A 7,427-nucleotide genomic window follows, 5' to 3' on the forward strand; every position below is an offset into this window, starting at 1 on the left:
CGCTCTTTCTCTTGTGTTCATCTTGTGTTTGTCATCTGTCCCTGTTTCTCTGTTTTTCTTGTTGTTTGTCTCTTTAACCTGTTTCTGTTGGTGTGTGTTTTTGTCCCAGTTTTTGTCTCTCGTGTTTGTTCATGGACATCGAAGACTGTGTGAAGAGTTTCATCACTGTGTAGTTGGACTTGTAGGGCCCGATTCACAGAACTAACTTAAGACAAAATCCTAAACTTAATACTTTAGGTATTCACAGAAGTTAGGATTTTGTCTTAAGACAGACTTAAGACAGACTTAAGTTAGGATTCTGTCTTAAGTCTGTCTTTAGTCTGTCTTAACCCCTTCGACGCTCATGACGAGCTGGGCTCGTCATGAGGTAGCCTCCTCGCACGCTCATGGCGAGCCCAGCTCATCATGTAAAGTGCGGTTTTAAAAAACTCAGCACAGGAGCGGAATTTCGCTAGCGCGCATGCGGTTAAGACAAAATCCTAACTTCTGTGAATACCAAAAGTAGTAAGTTTAGGAATTTGTCTTAAGTTAGTTCTGTGAATCGGGCCCACAATTCTTAAGGGAACATACTGGTTTGGACCAGTTATATCTACGTACATGGGGGCCGATTCACAGAATGAACTTAAGACTCAATCCTAAATTTACTACTATTTTGGCATTCACAGAATGAATTTACTACTTTTGGTATTCACAGAAGTTAGGATTTTGTCTTAAGTTTGTCTTAAGACAAACTTAAGACAAAATCCTAACTTCTGTGAATACCAAAAGTAGTAAGTTCAATTCTGTGAATGCCAAAAGTAGTAAGTGTATTCTGTGAATACCAAAATAGTAGTAAGTTTAGGATTGAGTCTTAAGTTCATTCTGTGAATCAGGCCCATGGTATGGTTCAGCGATGCAGGTTAATTGATGACAAGGATTCTCTGCACCCGTGTGCCAGCAGACGTGAGATGAAGGAGCTGGTTGTGTTGGGAATGTCGTGCACCCTTGATGACAACTCTGAGAGAAACAGGCTTCCAGGCCATTACTTTCAAAAACTATTTTTCATCTCTTGCTATGATGGCACATCTTCCGCGGTGCTTGTCCTGTCGAGGCTTGTCTCCCGGGCGCTTCGCATTCTTCCTCGGATAGCTGATTAGTCTCTAACCGTGCTGCCATTTTCTGTCCTCGTCGTAGCATAAACTCTGTCGTCAGATGACAAGCCAAACTTAATTGACCGAAACAGGTTATTCATCTTCATAAAGGGTGACACAGTTGTTCAGTATTATCTGTGCATGCTTTTCTTTCACCCTTTTGAAATAGCATTCTGCTGATGAAAAGGTGAATTTTTGATTTCTGTAATTTTTTATTGAGTAAAAAAAATATATATTTACATGGAGCATGAGATATACATGAGTGGAAAATCAGAGAAAGTCGAAAAGGTGAATTTTAAGTGAGCAAAATAAACATGCATATTAGAAGTTCTCTGGTGATTTCTGATGCTACTTATTTTTTGCTGTTAACATTTTTCGCTGTTATTTCCTGATATTGTGATAAGACGCCTCGGGACAGCATATTGAAATTTAAAGTTTTTTCCTGTGAAGGCTGCTATGTATGTACAAGCAAACTTTTTTTTTCAAGCAGACATTTTCAGAGGCATGGCTTTGGTAGCATTATACCCAGTGTATAGACGTGTCGATTCATATTTTGATTCAGGATTCTGGGCAAATCATAAAAGGAGTGTGTATGTTCTCTTTAGCATTGCCAACTCCTAGAATTTGAATGCTGCATGCAAAAACTTTCATCAACTGTCCTTTAAATGGCACACACTGGAAAGCATCCTTGTTTTTGCTTCGTACTGTTTTCCGAAATTATTTGAGCAATTATTGGGTAGCTACAAGTTGGAGAACGTCGCCAGTACAAAGCTGGCTTCAGCAGCCTGGCCTGTCGGGGCAGGGCCGTCTTTAGCGCTGGTGGCGCCGGGTGAGACAGTCTTTGTTGCCCCCCCCCCATGACTTCCTTCTCCACTAATTGCATCATTACTACACTCCAGCAGTGCCCTCAGTTCTCCATAGCCCGCTCTCTGACTTGTATCATTTTTTATAGCGCAACTGGTAATTCACTCATACTCAGTTATGCGACCTGCATTGTACACATTCTTTGCCGCAGTTACATTGATGCTCTCTGCTACTTTATTACGAGTCAAACATGCAACTACAAACAAGCATTGGCATGGCCAATAGGTCTCACCTTGGTCACCGTATAAGAGTTTAGCCATGCAACGGTTGATGTTGTGCTGCATAACTAAATACTCATAAGGTTCCAAAAGCGAGACCTATTGGCTATGCCAATGCTTGTTACTTATGTGATCACTGTTTGTGACCCTATCTGAAGTGAAGTTCATTACCAAGTTGAAGTCCCCCCTCCCGTGCAGTTGTAGTGAATGTGATGTTTGTGAACTCGACCCTCCCAAGGCCTCCAGCTTGCCTGTTTTTAGCCCCAGTGGGAGATACCATACTGCTGCTGTCATTTGAGCTTGTTCAATTCTCCCTGAAGTGTGTGAGTCGGAATGAGTGTTGGACCAGGATCTCACCACTATGGATCCTGATGAGAAACTAGAGTGCTCCAGGACCTTATGCTTCCCTCTGCTCATGAGTCCACTGTATTCCACTCCAGCTGTGTCTCTTGAAGCAGAAATAAGTCAGGTCCTCATCACACATTGACCATAAGCGAGAGATAGAGAAAAACACACAAATGGGAAAGAAGAAGGAGGAGCAAGGTGGAAACTGGGCACAAAGAGAGAAAGCAGGGAGAATAAGATTGAAATAATGAGGCAGTACTGTCTGGGAGTGGAGTAAGAAGAACTGAGGTGAATTTGACACCACGATTCGACACTGATTTTTAATAGCACCGCTGGAGCAGAGCTTTCGGCATCAGCACTCAATCTTTTACAGACTAATCACTGTCAATGATGGCCAAACTGCTTGTCAGTGTGGGGCCCTTCATCTTTAAACACTTCTCTAAAAACATAAATTTAATTTAAGGCAAACACAGTTTTGAGCAAGTTCTGGAAATATTGATGACAACTTTAATGATGTATTCTGTATCTGGCTGTATAGCCAGGCCTGGTGGCTTTTATCTTTGTGAGGTCGATAACATGAGTACCATTGAGTTTAGTAACAATAAATCTGCTATTCAGCACCATTATACTCTTAGGTGAACATGTTCTTTAGACATACACGTTATGTTATTAAACCGTATAAACAAGGTGAGTTGAAAAAACAGTCAAGGAAGAAACCAGGAAATTAAAAATCAAAGCATGACAGTAATATTTACATTTCAGTTAGGCAATCTGAGGGGAATGTTATCAAGAGTAAAGTCGATGAAAGGCGCACCCAGTCACTCACAGTCAAGTGAGGATATATTTAGCTCATGACCGCTGTAAGAAATGTGGTTATTGCTTGAGGGGGGCAACAACCACAATCATCCGGGTGAACCCTATTTAATAGGCAACCCTAAAATAGTTTGGGCTTATCCCTCTGGTAGCGAGGCACACAAAAGCAGTAAGACTTAACTCTGAGGCAATATGTAAAGTATTTCTGGATCACTTCAAACAGTAATCAAGTGAAATGAGAACAATAGAGTAACATTTAATTACCTATATGGGGACAAAATGACACAAATCCAATTAGAAAAACTAGAGATATGGAGTTTTAGAGATTTGAATGAAAATTGTGCATATGAGCACAAAGTACCTACTGTACATATCTGGGCGCGCTGGGCCAGAAGAACGTCACACGTTCAGCCTGACCACAGTGGAGACCCGGACAGCTTCAGGGACCCAGTTTGGCCTGCTGGGATGCAGAGCCCTATGTCAAGGGTGAATCGCACAATGGTGATTACCTAGGAGCTGCAAAAAGAGGGTCTGTGTCATCATCGAGGATTCTGTCGATGACGGACTTGCAATGTGAAGTCCTGCGTCAAGATACATCACATGCCAGCTGGTTAGGAAGGAGTTGTGGGTCTAGTGTGCGGAGTCCGTCATGGAGGATGCAGTTGATGAGCGGCATACAATGCTAAAACCTGCATTGAGAATGCATCACACATCAGCGGTTCCTGGAGGCTGTGAGCAATGACACAATGTCCTGCTCCTTGGATGGGCCACACAACAGTCTGATGTGTAGTTTGGCTAGGAAATACGCCACACAGCGGCTCCTATGAGGAATTTCTGATAGGGGATGTGATGTGTGCGTTCTGCTGGCGCCACCGTTGGGATGGCAGGACATCATCAGGTCCACTTCCAAGGGTCCAGGACCAGGATGGCACCCCTTGGAAGACAAGACTCATAGCTAGCTGAGTCCAGGTGCTGGGCTCAGAAGTATGGTAGCTTGACCTGGCCCTGAAGCTTCTGATCAGGAGGCAGCCATGGCCCTTAGAGTCACTCTAGTGGCCCTTAGTCCAAGATTCAGGTGCAGTCCTTTACTCAGGTAGCAAAGCAACAGAGTTTCAGTCTTTCTGGCAGAGCAGCAGCAGTCCTGCGCAGTCTTCCACAGGTCCAGAGGTAGACTGAAGAGTTGAGGCCTGAGGTCTAATATTTATACCTGGTGCCCACTTTGCAATAAGAGAAGCTTTTGTACGATTTCACCCCCAAGCGGTGCTTGAATTTCCTGCCTCCCTGCCCTGGTTCCAGAATGTCTGGGGTCGCAATAGACTAGTATCAAACCACTTTGTGAGAGTGCTCATGCTGGGCCTTTGTGATGTGCAAGTGTGGTAGGTAATATATCCTCTCCTCGTTAGCTCAGAATGGCCCATTCTCCCAAAACCTAACTTCTTTTGGTCTCACTTTCTGGGAGAAATACACAAAGAACAACTGCAAGCTATACCAGCATTGGTCTCTTGAATATTACCATGCAAACAAACGTCTTAAAATTTTGAGGCAAAGCTATCTCCAAATTATGGGAGTTGCGATGGGGGCTGCCTTTGCACTAAACCCAGCTTTGCTCTACATGTATGATTTTAAAAAAAGATTTCTGATTAATGATAATAACACATTTTTTCACAGTGTAACCAGATCAAAATGTTACATTGCTGACGTTTTCGTGATTTGATTGGGTCGCTAAATGAACTCAACAACTTCCATCAACTGCTCAAAGAATTCAAAACATCCAGTTTACATTGACCCAACTTCTAAGGAGATGAACTTTCTTGACTTGATGGTTAGACATGAAGATGGGTATCTGTATGTGTCCCTATATCGCAAACCCACCCAGAAATACATACTACAATATTCCAGCTTTCACCCTCATACTTAATGATTTCTTCGTGTCTGTCGAAATTGTACTAAGAAGGATGATCCCTTTCAGGAGTCAGCTTATTTCTTGACTTATGGAGAGGGGTTATCCCAAATGATTACTTACACAAGCACGAAAAAGAGGCTGGTTCTAAGGACCATTTTCCTTCATGGGACCAGGGCGGGTCTACATGCTGCTTCTGTTTGTCCCATTCCAAAACAGGACTCAACCATGTTATACCATTATGTAACCACTACTGAACGCTCTTCCATAGGTAAAATCATCCATCCATTTAGTGTTTAGAGATATACGAGTCCAAGGAAGCAGGTACATCTGCTGTGGTTGGTCCATTCTAGTTCCTTTTTAGCCCCAACATAGCTGTTGCATCAGTAGTGTGAGTCAATCGTTAGCTTTTTTTAGCCCCCTCTTGCCAGCATCTGCCTGCATTTTGACCCCACAAATATGGAGGCCCGTCAAGTAGTAGCATTCACGCATAGCTGGCAAGTATTTAGATTGCTTATGTGTGACAAACCAAGTATTAATTGGTCTTATGAGTGATTTTGTAGTGTCAAATGTGTGTTACATTGAGGGACACTTTCTCACAAATGAAACCAAGGAATAAGGACAATCTAAAGAGATGAATATTGGAAACTGTCACTTATGAGCAGTGAGAAGCTCTACAAAAGACCTAGAAACTGTTGTAAACTCCATGTAATGGAAGGCTACTTACTGATTTTGCATTTCTAAAGTGATTGTACTGTAGTGATTTCCAGAAAGAGCCTGGACTCCTTGAGATGACTGCCAGAAATGATGCCTGATCACTTTTGGGGATAACTGATCAGACCCTCATTCTACAGTGACTATGGTATGCTAGACAAACCTCCCTATGGGTACTGAGAAAGCAGTACACCACTCAGTCATCATTAGACTTGAGACCTGACCAATATGTCACCAGTATTTCACCAGACTGTGGGTATTTTTACGGCAGGTCCTGCAGGTACAAAATGGAGAAAAGCATTCAGAATTTATATTTTCTCCTCATTAAAATATAAACCCGCATCTCAAAATACATCAACAGTGTTTTTGAGTTGTCTGAAATTGTCTAAATGAGTTTTAAAGCAAGACACCACGCAGAAGCGCTACATTAAAAATAGAGAAATAAAAAAAAAAGAATTACTCAATATGTTGCTGGGGCCTGAAACTGTTTCAAATAGCTGTTACTTTTCTGTGGGAAAGACTGCAGTCACTGATAGCCAACAACAATGTCTCAAACATGGGTATCATTTAAAGAACAAATAAAGGTAGCATTATCAATTGCAATGGGTTAAATCCGAACGGGGAGAAACACAGGGAGACATATGCATGTAAAGGTTGCTTGTATTGGAATCAATTACAACATGTTGGACATATTAAACATCTTATGTACCAGCACATGGTAAGATAGCACTGCGTTACATTAATTGACATGTAACCGAAAGGATACTTTGCACAAGTGCTCGTGAAGTTTGTGACAGCGCAAGTGGCACGCGATGTGGTATATACAGCGATGGTGATGGGCGCTACAAAGAACAAAGTGAAACAACAAGTAGTTTACATATTCAAGACATCCAAGCAATGGATGATACACAAATTACAGAAGCAAATGGGAAGGGTGTCCGTAAAGAGGGGCGCCAGAAGTTACGCAGTTGAAGTCGATGGCGTTTCAGCCTGCAGAAGTCTGGGCCATCATCAGGACCGGTTACACATAAATTAAAGGCAGTGTAGGAAATGAATAGGGACGGGTTCAATCCGGGATTAGATTGCTACATTTATTTGTTCTTTAAATGATACCAATGTTTGTGACATTGTTGTTTGATACAGATTACTCCCCCAGTCTCTCTGTGGTTTACGGGCTACCTCCTGTGGTCTGATACTGTCACTGATAGCCAGACATACCTAAGCAAACGGCGAATGTGGCTCTTTGGGGGCCGGACTGCCCTCAAGCTAATAGTGCCTACTGCCCCAGCTGTCACCGCTGATCTCGAGTCAAACCTCCAGAACATTTGATGCTGGCATGTAACTTTGATCATTGGTCACTCAGCACTGGTGGGTCAGGCGCCGGATCCCAGGAGCATTGCGTCTATAAAGTTGTGTGCTTTGCAGGAACCAGAAGGGTGCCTT

The sequence above is a fragment of the Lissotriton helveticus genome, chromosome 1_1, assembly GCF_964261635.1.
Source record: "Lissotriton helveticus chromosome 1_1, aLisHel1.1, whole genome shotgun sequence".
Classification (NCBI taxonomy): Eukaryota; Metazoa; Chordata; class Amphibia; order Caudata; family Salamandridae; genus Lissotriton; species Lissotriton helveticus.